Source organism: Ornithodoros turicata, unplaced genomic scaffold (assembly GCF_037126465.1).
Source record: "Ornithodoros turicata isolate Travis unplaced genomic scaffold, ASM3712646v1 Chromosome41, whole genome shotgun sequence".
NCBI lineage: Eukaryota > Metazoa > Arthropoda > Arachnida > Ixodida > Argasidae > Ornithodoros > Ornithodoros turicata.
Window position 1 is genome coordinate 774,842 of NW_026999371.1, and position 16,834 is coordinate 791,675.

The 16,834-nt window shown below is 43.5% G+C and overlaps 1 protein-coding gene across 1 annotated transcript in view; it reads right to left on the reverse strand.

Annotated features, from left to right (window-relative positions):
* Window positions 1–3,770, reverse strand: part of LOC135374054 (atlastin-2-like) — an 87,617-nt gene extending 83,847 nt beyond the window's left edge. The window contains exon 1 of the mRNA XM_064607059.1: window positions 3,668–3,770. The gene's annotated coding sequence lies outside the window, so the exon portion shown is untranslated. The remainder of the gene's footprint in view (window positions 1–3,667) is intronic.
* Window positions 3,771–16,834: the final 13,064 nt, after the last annotated feature.

Below are 16,834 nucleotides of genomic sequence, written 5' to 3' on the forward strand. Positions count from 1 at the left end.
TGAGTCACTCACCCTGACGGGAGGACATCACGTTCCACGTGACCTTCCGACGCCACTCGGTCAAACGTCGCCTACCTACGCATTGCTGATGAACGCCCAATAAGACCGAAACAGCTGTCCAGTGCTGGTGTGGCGACGTTTGGGACTTACAAACATATGTTCAACGTGCAGCCACAGAGCGTATGCTATTTTTCTTCATTTAATACTTTACTGGCTTCGCACTGGGCTTTCAGAGGTGAGTCACTCACCCTGACGGGAGGACATCACGTTCCACGTGACCTTCCGACGCCACTCGGTCATACGTCGCCTACCTACGCATTGCTGATGAAGGCACAATAAGGCCGAAACAGCTGTCCAATGCTGGTGTGGCGACGTTTGGGACTTACAAACATATGTTCAACGTGCAGCCAAAGAGCGTATGCTATTTTTCTTCATTTAATACTTTACTGGCTTCGCACTGGGCTTTCAGAGGTGAGTCACTCACCCTGACGGGAGGACATCACGTTCCACGTGACCTTCCGACGCCACTCGGTCATACGTCGCCTACCTACGCATTGCTGATGAAGGCACAATAAGGCCGAAACAGCTGTCCAATGCTGGTGTGGCGACGTTTGGGACTTACAAACATATGTTCAACGTGCAGCCAAAGAGCGTATGCTATTTTTCTTCATTTAATACTTTACTGGCTTCGCACTGGGCTTTCAGAGGTGAGTCACTCACCCTGACGGGAGGACATCACGTTCCACGTGACCTTCCGACGCCACTCGGTCAAACGTCGCCTACCTACGCATTGCTGATGAAGGCACAATAAGGCCGAAACAGCTGTCCAATGCTGGTGTGGCGACGTTTGGGACTTACATATATATATATATATATATATATATATATATATAATGCAGAGAAAAACGTCATTAAAGAAACAAATAGATGATAGTAGACGTGTTTGAAATTCAAACTTACAGATTAACATGGCTTCTATTGCTGCACGCAGAGAAACATATACTCATGGAACGATGCGGCAGCACCAGAGGACACGTGTTTCGCCGTGTTTGCGGCTCGTCAGCCCTGGGTAGCTGCGCATCGTTCCGAATTGGCAAACCAGGGGTCTCAGCGAGCGATATACACCTGGGAGGGTGACTGAGCACTCCGGGGGGCACTTGGGGGACGATCTACCGAACGGATTTTTGTTCTGAAAACGGCTACGATATCAGGTCACCGAAGGGAACCGATGTTCTCATTGGGACATCTTCGTAGCTGTTATAAATAAAAATTCAATTAACGATTTTTAGGTAATTAGTGATTTGACGGTTGAGCAACATATGGCCGAGAACGTCCCCCGGCTCAGAGATGATAGAAGTGAAAACGGCATCTCTATAGCCCTTATAGTTTTTGGATTAAAAATCTGTATCGCCCAAAAAAGACGCCCTGTATAATAATTAATTGCTAACACGTTGATTGAGAATCGCTTATTTGAACTAAAAGTTGCGCTTTTCACATAGAATAATTATATCTTGCTATGATTTTTATTCATCACATAGTAACATAGTGGTGATGGTTATTCGTTTGATGGACCGCTTGAGTGACACCTCTGTCGAATCCTTGATGACTGAAATAATATGACTGATTTTAGCTGGTCAGCTACTATGATAAAGAATAATTAGTGCTAGCATTGATTTTCCAGAGCCGACTGATTGATTTTCAGATATTAAAAAATAGTTGTGACATAGAAAAATGAGTGTTTGGTTGGATGGCCTATTGCTGGGAGGGTTGATATGGAATAATCATTGTTAGTTAAGGCTTTATTCCCTAGATATTATACAAATTAAAGAATTATGGACGTTGTATGCTACCGTTATTCGTTACAATGTAAGTTCGACGGTATGTGTGGTTGGCTGTTTCATGTAACATCAATTGAAGAAATATATAGGCGTGCAGCAATACATGTGTGTAATTCGCTTACAATATGTCCGCTGCTATGCATAAGAGAGTTAATTTGAGTGTGAAATCCATATCTCATTAATTACTCTTTCAGACGAAGGTCAACTGTTATTTTTTACAGCGTAGTAGTACTATGCTTCGCACACTCTTTCAAGTTCTGCCATATGCCTTAGTTCTGCTCATTATAATAATAACAAAATTAATTAATAATTAATAATCATGAGGAAACGAATATTTTTCTCGCTTTTTATACTCGTTTTGTTGTTTAACTGTTTCGTTAGCGGTGGACGGAAGGTAAAAGCATAATGCTTTCTCGTGCAAGAAACTTAACTTGCCTATCGTGCTTATAGTATAGAAGAGGCTAGTCTTCGATATACCACTAACGATAACCGTAACGTTATTAATTGCAAATGAAATATTCACCGCAGCTACAGCAACCTGCCACTTTTTATGATTGTACTGGTTGAGCGAATTTAATTCGAAACTTGCTCATTGTGTTACTAAGAAATACATCACTCGACGTCTTTGACAGTAAGCTGACATAGAACTGGTTCGTCAATGTCATTCTTGTGTTGTTGTTTTTTTTTTAAATGAAGTCATCGTCGGGACTCTCTTTACCAAGGGCGAGGATCCAGCGGCAAATTTAAAATTCCGTAGCGCCATCCGTTGAGGGAAAAGTCGCTGGGAATTCGCCGTCTCTTTAAACATGACACAAAAGCGGGAAATCTAAAATGTGGTGTAGGTAGCGCCATCTGTTGAAGAACTACAAACTGTTGTAACTGCATGCGCCATCTGTCCTGAAACAAGTTAAACTACGTCTCCTCCACAATTCTATTCTCATTAGCGACCCATATCAACATGTTGAGCAAATGGGTCAGTGGTTCGAGGTGCTCGCCTACAACGAAAGAGACCCAATTTGGATTCCTAGTTTGTTTCAACCATCAAGTCATTAAATATTGCTACTGAATATGAATGATATCATATCAATGGATTATAACTATGATATGATATCGCTGATTAACTATCATATCCTATCACCGATTAACTATCTTATCCAGCGACGTCATAATGAACTCACTGATATGAGGGCGGAGAGTCCAAGCCTTTCAGTGACATCACACGACCTTGATGACGTCATTTTCATTGTTTGGCTTGAATATTAATCTTTAGCACCAGTTACTGTGTATTGTGTGGGCAAAATGGCTTGTCCCAAAGCGAACCTCCTCTATAGAGGAGTTCTTTCTTACCACTTCTCGAAGGAGTAAACGTATACTCCTTCTGGGCTATAATATGTGCACTCGGTCGGTACAGTAGCGCTTAGCCGTTGCTTCACAGCACATCGCTACGAACACCGCCGGCTAACACAAGAAGAAAAAAGCAACAAAATACTAGGAAGGCACTGCTAAACAAGTCCAGACATGCGACAGCACGGACAAAACATATCCGGGGAAATACTTAAGATAAGCGGTTAGGCCTAACCGTCGCGTCACCGCACAGCAGCTAGCACAAGATGACAGCCACAAAATGCGAGGCGCAGAATAAAAATAAACACCCCTAAGTTCGCGACAGCACGGAGAAAAGGCTTAAGGCGCACAATCCTACGAAACTGAATGGCGTGGTAAGTCATTGCTAAACAAGTCCAGTCATGTGGGGGGAAAAGGTTAAGACGAGCGCGGTAAAATGCGCAAACATCGAGAAAAAAGCCTAACCTCTACGGTAAATCACTCACCTTTCTCCAGCGGTGACAGCGAAGCGACCGATCGGACACCCTCTACCCACTAGACACAGCTCTAGACTGCCAAACCAGCCGCCGGCTCTAAAGCGAAACGCACCGCCTCCAAAATAATGTCGCCACCGGCACGCGTACGCTAACGATCTCTGATTGGCTGCGCAATATATGTATAAATATTTGGATGCTCATTGGTCTAGAAAACTGGCGTCAGTTTTCTTTGCGCTGATTGGGCGAGAGTCATTTGACTGAGGAGCGAGCATCCGAACGCGCGAACCGCTGAAGGGAAGCAGTCGAACGGAGGAAAGAGAAAAACGACAGGAGACATCGCGTCTGTCCGGCCACGCGTGTTCTCTCGGACTGCAACCGTTGTGCACGCAGACGCTAGGGGTAGTTTGAGAGTTTTGAATGCTTTAGATTTAGATTGTGGCGAACTGCTAATGTGAGAACGGAATGGCACATCCACCTCATCATCACAACAGCGGGAAGACGAACATGACATAGAATCCCTGCACCTCCAAAGGACGCAGAAATCGTCAGAGAGGAAGTCTGCACTCTTTCCGACGTACTGCAGGCGATCGGTAAGACAAGTTTGATTACTTTTTTGTGACTGAAGGAAGTAATGCAGGTTTATCACGTTAAGTGTATTACGTACAACATTTACGAGTCACTCAGTACGTTAGCGGCGTTTCATTGTGCATGCATTGCCGTAAATTGTACGTTTCTGATATGCCGGTAATCAAATTATGTGTGGTTATGCTAGCTGCCCCTCATGCGCGTCGCAGCCGTTCATTCACTGTGATCTACGAACATTCGTGACGAATGCCTTGGTGTTCAAATACGAAATCAAGATCGATTACCTATCATAGCAGTGATTTTCGTGCAGAGTTACTGATCATCAATATATTTTTTGTTTTGTTTTAGTTCTACTGCAGCCATCGGCAACAACGACGCACATAGCTCAGCATTGGCTTTTGAACTGCCCTTCGATGTCGAAGCACCTAAAGCTCCACAAGAACAGTGAAGCCTGTTACAAGACGTAAAAAGATATGTACTCTAGCTTTTTCGAGGCAGTTCCCGAGGACAAATAAAGTTGATTTGTCATACACCATCGCTTTTTGATTGTTTGCTCTGGGACAGCATGATCGTTGCTCTACAGCAAGACAGCAAGCGCCGAAGACAAACCACAAACGGACGAGGCTGGGGGGATAGGGGGGACGAGAGGAGAGACGAAAAACCCGAGGAGAGAAGGGGAAGGAGGTTGGGAAAGGAGGTCGGTCTGCGCATGCGCACTCGGCCCCAGCTTTTTTCCCGCGCTGGCCAGCAGAGACGTTGTGAGTGGCTCCTGGGGATCACGTGGTTTGGGCGCCTGCCATTTTCCCTGGACCATTGCGTAAACGGCAGCTTCTGGCGGATGGCCAAACCAACGGAGTCCAGCCAGGCTCCCACAGCTCCCCATAGAGTCCATAGTCTGAGATAATTCAGGCAACACTGGGCATGCAACCAATGAAAATGAGCTATGATGCCTACCATTCGGCCAATCGGAAGTCTCTCAGTTTGGCTCGCCTTTCGGCCCGTTACTGGCTACCATCGGCTTTTACCTGTTCTGGTTTTCATGCGCGACGCTCGTTATTCCATATTCCAGAACAACTAGGCAAATTTTGTACAAAATACATATTTATTTGAAACATCGTACTGACTCAATAGTCTGACACAAATATCCACCGGGCGTATAAAGTCCAAATCGTCGAGTTCGCTCACAAAGTTCGAAGTCGTAAAACACACACACAGTGTACTCCTAGAAGCGAGCGACGCGCGCACGAGTGCATGCGTATTCACCGTTGGTTGCAGTGCGAAGGTTACAACGAAGTGGGAAATACTTGTCGCACGGACAGCGAATCCTGTCTCCGTTGTGACTGCATTTGAGGATGCGACGACGCTCACAAGTGTTTCTCAGGCGTCAGCTCACCAATGCATTCCAGTTCTGAACTCGAGAGACTTCGTACGTAGGATAATTGTGCCGAGAAACATCACAACACGCGTTGAGTCACTTTGACACATTAACAAATCTGCGGCAATTCATTCATACGATGCTGGCAACTGACATCATCGAGACGCGTCACGCTCGCCTGCCACTTTTCTCCCTTCCCTTTTCGTAAATGCCCGCCAGAATGGCAGCCCGCGAAAGAATGCTGTTTTGAAACTTTGCCAACCAATTGCGGAGCACGCAATGTCCTTTGGCCAATGGGTATCAACTATGATGCCTGACGGAGTAATACCACGAGTTTATGACGTGCAAATATTTTTTTTAGAGCCGGTAAGTGGAGGAGCTATCGGGGCCTGGCGTGACAGCGAGCGTTTGAAAGCACACCGAGACACCTGGCGGAAGGATGGCAGAAGGATTTCATGCGACCGACGCAATCGATGAGGAAGTAACTGCTCTACTCTCACACAGGTCAAATACAATAAGAGCCACTCTGTTACTCATTATTTCAATCGCATCACAGGCCAACAGCCTTTACAATATAGTGTATAGGGTTCGCCAAGATAAACCCGTTTTTTTAAAAAAACAAACAACAGCGTCGGAAAGCTAAAGTAGATGTTAGAGGGTGTATTATGCCCCGAGATTTTATGTCACTAATACTGGTTGATCTGCCTCTCTGCGGATAAATCGTCAAAATAAAATAAGAAAATAATAAAATAAAACGCCGCTGCCAAATCGGTTATACCCGTATTTCAGCTTCTTTTCGTCAGACAGAGCCATTGTCGAATGCGGCGTTGCAGAGAACGAGTCTGCATTCAGTTTCACATGTTCACTTGGTTTCGGCGTTTCGATATCCTCTGCCACGCCGCGCTCGACCGTTTCCGCATCTGACGGAAGGAAGCTTAAACAGAGGTATAGTCGATGAGGCAGCGGCGCTTTATTTTCATTTTTTTGTAATTTTCATGATATATAGCCAGAGAAACAGACCGAGCAGCAATATCGACGTACAATTAAAACGTCCTCTAACATTTACTTAAGCTTCCATACACGGTTATTTTATCTTTGATATAAACCCCGAAGTTTATCTTTGACGAACCCTGTACAACGAGTAGTTATCACAATGTGCAGTACGCAGTAGCATGCAACAGCACGGTAAGCGACGCTGTGTGCCATTTCATGTACCCGTTAATGTGATTCAGGTAATAAGGAGTTTTAGTGAATCACTTTTGCTCTCAGCATACTCTTGGCCGCAGGATAACGAGGGTTCCTGAAGGCGACCCACAGAGCATGTTCAACGCTTTACTTTGACGCCCCGTTCTTCTTGCTGGTTCAGTATCAAGCGTGCTCAGAATGCGGACGTCAACGCATCCGCAATTGTCGAAGGCAAGGTAAACCGCAGAGAATGAACGAGTAATTAAGACGCAAATACAACTCCGAAACTCCCAAGCGGTTACCTAAAGGCTACCTATTGGCTACCATCGGCTTTATATTGTACTGGTTTTCATTCCCGACGCTCGTTATTCCGTATTCCAGAACAACTGCCAAATTTTGTACAAAATACATATTTAGTTGAAACATCGTACTGACTCAATAGCCTGACACAAATATTCACGCGTACAGAGTCCAAATCGTCTAGTGCGCTGATCAAGTTCGAGCTCGTAAAACACACACACAGTTTACTCCTAGAAGCGAGCGACGCGACGCTCACACGAGTGCATGCGATTTCACGGTGAGTTGCACTTTCGTTGGTTGCAGTGCGAAGGTTACAACGAAGTGGGAAATGCTTGTCGTACGGACAGTGAATCCTGTCTCCGTTGCGACTGCATTTGAAGATGCGACGCTCATGTAGTACAGCAAATCTGAGCATTACAGTAGCTATACGAATGCATCCACGCAACGCACTTATAATACAACATATGAATACTCGAGATATTACAGAAACAGCGTTACAAGAGAAATATTAATATTACGGCCCACCCCTGGTTTGTACAAACATAGACACTTATGGAGCGGCTCAAAAACCACACGTGGGGAAGGCCCGTGAGATCTGTGCTACGAAATTATGAATGTTGTGCGGTGCCTCGTATTTTGAATTCTGCGCTTTCCGGGAAAGCCTAATGAGTCAAGCTTATTAACACGCGATGTCCTTTTCCACACAAACCGATTGATGGTTGCATTTGACGAGCAACTGCTGTTTTCACCCAAACTGATGTGGACTCGTCAACCTTTGTGCTGGAATCAGTGAACGGGTTCCTCGAATGATGTCAGTTGAAGAACCAAGAGTTACAAGCCAGTTACAAGCCAAAAAGAATCACTCACCTATCCAGGGATTGTTGACCTGAGAACGTTTTACGCGCAATTCGCTTTCAGAAACGTCTGGTGAACTCTGTTGGGGAAGGCAATGTTATTAGGATGTTAATGCGGGGTTTTTAAATCACCGAATATGTTTAATGTGGCATGAAATCGGCCGCTCTGATGTTATTGAATATATGTTGATCATTGAGTAAAAACAGGCCGCACAATAAATATTCGTCAGATCATACGCATGCGGTTGCACGCCCTAAGATTGCATGCCCCGGTTGCAACTGCTTTGCAACGTCGCATATAACGGAACTACCATAACGGAACAGAATACTTCCTCCTCTTGTTTATCAAGGTCTCCGTGCCCTCGGTGACTTGTCAACGTGCCAGAATTAAACGTTGGGGGTGTTGCTTTCGCGAGGAAGTCGGGCAATAAAACAATATCTAGAAAAACGAGCCATGCCGCCTTCGTTCGGTTATTGCGAAATAATATATGCGAATTAAGCGAACTTCGGACGTGTAACGTAACGAAGCTTTTAAACCTTCTGGGCTAGACGCTCGTCCAAATTCCTCCCCCCAAGAAGTGATTGTGCCTGTGAACAAGTACACTTCCAACTTGCGGTTAACTTAGATCGGAAGAATTACGATGTTGTCGGACTATTTCTCGAGGCGCTGTCCATGGAGAAGACGAATTGTGCGGTTTGGGCCGACTTCCTCCTGGCTTGCGTCAATGTTTGCCTTTTCGGGCCAGATGAAACATCACTGAAAGTGTGACGGCGAACTAAGGAAAAAAGTGATAATGGTACTGTTCGGTGTTATAAATCGACCTCACCCAGACAACTAGTACACTGGCGTCGGTCAAGGCGATGTGCCGTCAAGAATTTTGTGAAGAAACTGACAAAGCCAATGTTGCTTCAGTTACCGAAATATTGCATTGCGATACCCATGCTCGTTGCTTGAGTAGAAAGTGTCAAAATACGGATAGCGTTATTTATATTAGTGCGGACATCGTTATCAAAAAAGTAACGTAATACTTTGCCCGATACCTGTGTTGAAAATGCGAAGGAGATGCAACAACGAAATTACGTGAATACCCCATTTGCTTAATAGCAAATTGGGAGAAGACGCTTTCGTAGAAAAATGACAGCGTGTTTGTCATGTAGCTCCGACACTTTGCTTGGCGTTTATCAATAGCGTGTTCTGAAAATTTTATTCTGTCATCAGATCAGACCGTGGCCTCTACGGCAGCGGACAGCGTTCCATAAGTATTACGTTAGTTGTAGGTTCAGATAAATACCGTGGAGTCCATTTAGCAAGGAAACCTGTCCCATGTTGACAATACCACAGCATATGTGAGTGTGATTCAGTGCCACACGGCAGTTTTGCATTGCAACCCATAACGCACTGTCAAGCACCTGACTTCTGTTCGTTGACTTCAACTGCTTTATTGGGCCCAGAGTGGTTATTTCCTCCAGATTCGAAGAAAAAAAAAGACGTGTTCGTTTATTTTTCTTAACTTTCTTACTTTCCCGTTCCTTTTTTTTTCGCTTTCTTTTTTTTTTGCTTCCTCTACCGAACGTGTATTTGGTATATTTCCCGTTACAGAGGCGTGTCCACATGCTTCTTTAGTGCAGTTACAAGTTAATAAACGCAAGAAATATCGTCGGCTACGAAAAGGTTGGGCACTAATTGTAAAGCATACAACGTTATCGGTAACGATACGGAGACAGCCTTACCAATAATTTTTTAATGGAAATAAGTTTGCGATACCGATGTAGGAAAATATCGCGATCCGCGCTTTGACTCGCATTTGAAGTTTTGCAGCTGTGTCGAGCGGAGGGAATTCGACGGTCGGGCTGCAATGTTACCAGACATATTACAGATTGTGAACCTTTTCTGTCATACTTCACAGAACTACAAATTAATTTCATAGTCCTTGCTCGTCATATCGTGAAACAATAATTTGGGAGAACACAGCGAGATACACGTACATAGGAGTGACATCAACTCAAATGAAATATCATCAAAAATATATTCGGTAAGGTCCTGAACGCACGAGTCCGCATCCGTATGAATCAAACAACTCAGAAAAGCGTGCTGACGCCAGGATTTCGACATGGGCCGTCTGGTTTCCGGTCAGGTGTCCAACCGCTACACCGCGACAGATGAGCCTGTTCGCAAGAGCTGTCGTGCTGTGGCGGTAGCATATCTGGGAAGAAATCAGGGGGGGTCCAGGTTCGAATCCTGGCGTCAGCACTTTTTTCCGGAGTAATTATTATGGGCGTTGGAGATTCATAATTGTTTGTGTGGTCCTTGTTTGTAGCCTGCTTTGGTTAATTTCTCGTTATTTCAGTGTCTGTATTGGTACTTTAAACCATCCGAGGAGCGTAACCCGCACCAGGATTCCGGGTCAAGTGGCCTGCTAAGCATGGCCGTTCCCCTATTCTTATTTTTATTTTATTTTTTATTTTTTTCAAGGGGGGGTTGTGTGCAACCCGCTCGAATCTTTCCCTGAGACGGACGCCGCGGGCTGTCCGGGTGTCACGATGTACATATTACTAGGACATCCCAGAAAAATTATCTTCAGCTATTACGAGGATTGAACAACTTTTACAAGTCACCTTGTGGACACAAGAGTGGGCCACAGTTCACTTTTCCCCCCTCTTGGTACGGCCATGTGTCCAAGCGCAATAAGTTGGAATTTAGAGACACTCTCCGCCTTTTTCCGAATATTCCAGCCGTTTTCAGCAGGACCGGCACATCAAGGAAAGGGATGTGCATGTTTTCCCAACAGCAATAGAGGGTGAGGGAAAGACAGATTTAGCGTGTTCTTTTTTTCTATATCACTGTCTTTTCCACTTTCTTTTTCGCCGTCACCAGTTTTTGTCGCCAGGTAAACAGTAAAGTACGTACGAAACGTACTTAAGCAAAAAAAAAAAAAAAAACTTCCATTACTGAAACTTGAAAGTACTACGGTACTACATCCTATAACATTTTTATAGAGAAAGTAAGAAGGGAGTTGCCTCAAGACGACAACCGGCGACATTTCGAACACACACTGTTCTTCTTAAGGACACCGTCCTCATCATTGGCATTGTATTTAAAGGATTAGTATCACGTGTTCACGTTCATGCGAATTGAAGGTCAACAGCCTGGAGGGAAAGGATGGGAAGGTCCGTACAAACACGTCATACTAACCTTTTAAATACAATGCCAACGATCAGCACGGTGATGACAGAAGAAGAAGTGTCTGTTCGAAATATCCTCACGGCCATTATCTCCATTGGTAGAAGAAGAAGAAGAATAATCCCCGGCTCTCGTCTTGTGGCAACTCCATTGGTACCGGTTCGTTGGATTTCAACCCGTCTACTTCATATATAGAGAGAAAGTTATATATTGAGAAATTCCAATTTCTCGCGTGCGGTCCCATGTTACGGCAGAAGTTCTCGGTAGGTCAACGCCATTGACCTCACAATTTCCAGGTAAGTAGATTTACAATATATTTTTGTGGCGCACTTAGGTATAGGTACGAACAAGCTAAAAAAGGGTGTTCAAAATTAAGCTTTCACTAGCACTTTATAAATAGGCAAACAAAAGCAAACTGGTGCTATTTTTTTCTATTCCTTGAGTAAGAAACAGGTGGTACACTCTAAATCGTTTCACACCTTTAAAGGTGTAAAATAGGTGTATTAACAAAGATCACACCCCTTTCACACCCTACAACTTTGTTTTGGAAGTTCCTGAGGGTGTAACGTTGGTGTACTCCACCCTCAGGTGAAATATGATGATAGTGTGTCGCATGGGTGTAGAAAGAGAGTATGTTTGTTTTCGTTCACATGAACAAAAGTAAATATATACAACAACGGGGAACAGGGAGTTACATTACAACAGTGCATGGCCTGGATTTACAACAAGTCTACCATCTGGTAATGCATGCAGATTTAGAAGATCTGTTGAGATAGTGCTTAAATTTCTTAAAACACGTTGCTCGTCATTGCAAAACAGAACAAATACATGATAGTGCTCATCATACTCAATTGTAGTTAATGTTTGTATGATAAAAATGGTATCAGAGTTAATAACATGTATGCCTGCAATCTCAATAAACGCGGGTAAGTCCTCCTCTGAAGATTCTTTGGCAACAACAGCCAACAGCAAATGTGTTATCATTATCAACTGCAGTTTTCACATAGACTATAGATTCTGCATGAATCTCCTTGGAACCATCAGTAGATGTGGCATTTCTGATGAAGGGCTGCGACCACACATACATTTCATAAAATTGATGTATTCTTGCTAATGAAGGGTTATCTTCTTAAAATGTCAAGTTTTTCTAGCAACATCTTTAAAATGCTGGTGTTTCCCTTCGAAACGCGTACAACCATACAGATAGGAAAGGACCAAACATCATGATGAGTCGCGTATAATGAACAACGTAATGCATTTTACAGGGGTTAGATATTTGTGGCTACAACACTGCAAAGCCTTGAAGAAACGAATAAGTGCAGCGTTCTAAATAATGAACATGCATATGGGGGAGGTGCCTGCTCATGAGAAGGTCTACAGTTTCACGAAAAGCTACATACAGCTGCCATGCTTCATTGGCATGCACAGTTGCCACGCCATACATGATTGTCTGTATGTTTGCTCTGCATGTTTACACACATATTTAGTCGCCTTGATGTGCATACATATATGGACCTCAGTGTGATTATACGCATAATGACATTGATTATGCGCAATATGCTGGTAATTGTGAATACACAGTTACCAGCTTATTGCCACAAACCCAGCAGTTTTATTCGGCGTTACACCCTTTACACCCCAATTGCCATGAGGGTGTTAAAATACACCTTAAAAGGTGTGCGCCATGAACATTTTGATTTACACCCTTTAAGGTGTAAAACGATTTAGAGTGTACATAATTAGCAGCACCTGTTTCTTACACAAGTAGCGTAAAGTTATCATCCGGTTTCCTGTCATCGCTATGTCTGCGTAGCGCTCGTGAAAGCATAATTTTGAACACCCTGTACATACTCGCTGGATATCAGCAAGTGGAGTTGTATAGTGGTGCATGTCTGTTTTGGTTCACGGTTAAAGTAGCTGTGTACCATGCAGGTAAACAATTACAACAATCAAATTTACGAGCAAAAACAATGTGCACCCTTCCGTGTGCTGTCGCCTTTGCATCATTAAAAAAGAAAGAAACGAAACAAAACGGGAGAAAGTGGTCAAAGAGAAAAAAAAAAAAAAAACATTACGGAACGAGGCTACACAGGTCCCACGCCACAAAGGTCATACTTGTGACCTGTGTAGCCTCGTTACCCCCCCCCCCCCCTTCTCCCTTCTACTTTCTCCCTTTCATTTTCCTGCGGTTGCAGATTATCCTTCAGTTGGTAGTCAGTGCCTGTGTTTGTCTGATCCTTCTTGCCCTCTTCGTTGTGCTGTAGCGATTGAACATGCATCAACTCGCCCAAATCTCTGCATCCTTAGTTGGTGATTACTTTTCACTTTGCAGCAGATCTGGAAAAGTCCAAGCATTGCACATGATTAAGGGGTACCCATAACTAGCAAACGAGACTTGCTACTTTGGACCCAGCACTGTGTAGCACTACCCTGATCATTACGTTTGAGCAGTAAGTTGCTCAACTGTGTTTATGTCCTTCTTCAACTCAGTAAAAGTACCTACGTTTCCTACGCGTGTCTCCTGTGTCTTCCCGTCCTTCATCAATGACCAGCAGCTCCCAACGCTCGTTCTTGCATTTGATTTTGCCTTTTAGAGCAACATTTCGGACGCACTCCCGGGTGTTTTCCATCCCTTGTAGCGGTTTGTGGCGACAAAACCTCGCAAGTTCATTGAAGAACTGAACACAAGAAAGGGACCTAAGTAGGGCTTGACTAAGTAGGGAAACACACCACTTTACAAAGAGGGTGAAAAAAGGGAAAATTTGCGCTATTTCTGTGACACCTGTGTTACAAATACCACCGCCTCCTGTAACAACCACGGCTAAGATCCTTGCCCACAGCAAAAATCTCCGTTGTCGATTCATTCGTCACGACTTTGTATTCGTGAGATTTTTGTTTATATTCAGACAATAAAGGCTATTACGTAGTTCCACAAGGATGACTTTTTTCATAGAGGCATGCACTCTCGATACCCTGCTCAATTAGTTGGTGAGGTCACATGAAAACATAAGTAAGCAATGGTGCACAAGGAAAAAAAAATCCTTGCTACATTCCACATGCCGACTCCACTAATATATCTGAGGTGTACTGCAAAAGAGCTGAATTGCATATAGGAATTAAGGGCTATGTGTACAGAAACTTTGAGCTCCCTTGCTCATTATTGCATTACACTTGAAGTTGAAAATTAGATCAACTGCAATTACTGCATATAACACCTTCCAGATAGATTTAACAAAACATAGTAGCCAGCTGGTACATGCAACATCAAAATGGAAATGTGGTCCTGTCATAACTGTAGCATGAGTGCATGGCCACGTGACTGTTGTGAAGTACTTAAAAGAAAGTTAGCTTCGGTTAGCATGGGTACAGATTTGTCCTGCCAGTGCAGCTGTTTGCATATACACTGAGCACACGAGAACGTGAAAGAGCACGGTCCCATGTTAGCAGTAGCTATCGTTCTTTTACGTCATAGACAGCTGCCGTATGGCTGCGTAGTTAATTTCTGTGTGCATGTGTTCAGTGTGGATATCGATGACAGTCGTAAAGCAGGGTAAACATGCACCCATGTTACACTAGCTCTCCCTGTTTTATGTTGTTGATAGCTGTCATATGGCCATAGAGTTCATCCATGTACTCAGGTGTTGAGTGTGAATATAGCACTAAACAGAAAAACAGAGTCCCTTTTCTGTCTCCTGAAGCTCAAGGCTTTTCTTTCAAGCTAAAATGTATGCATGCTGTTCTGCGAGCAGGACTGTTAAAAATTGCTTGACGACACTGCAGGTGTACACTGGTGCGATCAGTGCACTCTTGTTGTGTAGTCTCATATCCTGTACAGGTAAATCTTAAGAATGGGAAAACACATTCCTATGGAATCATGCTGCATGATTTATAATATACTCCCGCATGCACATTGCAATCATGCTTCTATTTATTGCGAATGCCACAATGCCTGTAATTTGGTGTTGTGCCTGTCTTCAACGTGTTCTGAATAGCTGAGTTCAAAAATAGTGAACCAAACCAATATGCACTTCTAATATACATATGTGTAGTGCCTCTGTAGATCGACTTATGTTACAACTTGTTCGCCTTACACAAGCTCAGGTGCATGCTAAGTGTGCACGGTTTTTCCTGTATGACATGTCCTGTACAATATCTACACAGAATGGGTACTCCCATATCACACCGGCTCTCCTCTGCCTTGACTCGCACTCCACCCCTAAAGCAGTGAGTGGAGGGTATACACCATATGGGAATACTACAGTAAGAAAATTCAGATGTAACTAAGAGTGTGTCATCAGCATCATGACAAATGGTTTTAACATCTATGGATCTGTCACTCGAAACAGTGCTCGAATGCTGTTGCAATACACGACACCATGACATACATTTATCGCTGGAAAGCTTCCTTCCCCCTCATCGTCACCAGGAGAATATGTGGCATCTCATGCAAACTACTTTCACTGAATGACTGGCACCAAATGCCTGTGACATTAGATTTTATATGTGTCACACCTGGTTATTTATTTTGTTTCAAGTAAGCAGTTCTTCAAAGCCACATGTGAAGAAAAGAAGAAAAGAAAAAGCAGTGTGAGGCATGCCTCACACTGCTATACAAATATGTGGCTGGCATTAGCTTAGGCTTATCGCATACCATGCCATCCCCACAACTGACCTTCATGTAACACACGAAAAACATGTCTGTGTAAGAGCTTGCTTCACCATAGGTTCATAAATCTTGTGGTTATGTGTGTGGAATTTTTCATTTCTTTTTAACGGGAAATTCACACTACTTGTGTTTCTTTTCAGAACCCCTACTCTCCTCCCACATTTTCATTTTCTTAGGGGTGCATAAAGTTCAGTAAAGTGGAACGAAATAATTACATGCTTTTCTTGTGCGCCAACATAATGCATTTTGCCGGAACTTGTGAAATTGTTGCTTTGGGTGCTGGTAAATCTTCTGAACCATTTCCCCATACATCATGTATTAATTTCCTGAAGTTGCCTGAAGACTGCATGTTCATCATTCGTTACTGAAGTTAGGTGGTTAGTCATGCAGAGGCATCTGTATTATTTTACTACATATTCAGTGTTATGTCCCATACATCTGCTCCCAAACTTTTCCTTCATGATGCAGTACACCATGCTCACTACATTAAACTGTGCAGTTGCATAGATCTGTGTTGACACAACTGGATGAATATGTCCGCCTCTACGAAGTGATAACTACCAAAGTGGTTAAAAAAATAAGTGAAATTGAGGAAGAAAGATATACAAACATGTAAATTTTAATAAAAGTAATACAGCACATTGTAGCTAAGATGCACATGATTTCAAGTTGCAATCCTTTCTTGGTGTGAGCTTATTTGCATTGCACATATTTGCCCATTGCAAACTTCACTCACTGTCTGCTATAGATCAATACAGAAAGGAAGCAGACAATGATCAGTGCTACTACAGATGTTTCATGCTAGAATGAGCACCTCTAGGTGTGCCTTGCTTTGATATTCCACGGTGTTGTTTCTCAAGGAATAGCACAATCTCTCAATACAAAGCTGTACAGTCAAACTGCATAACCACACAGTGCAGAAATGCAGCCTGCGCAATAATTTTTCAGAGCTTTATCATCGGTGTAAAGAACGAGAATTAGTCGAAGCAGGTCACAAACATGAGCGATACAAATATGTAATCCTCGAATG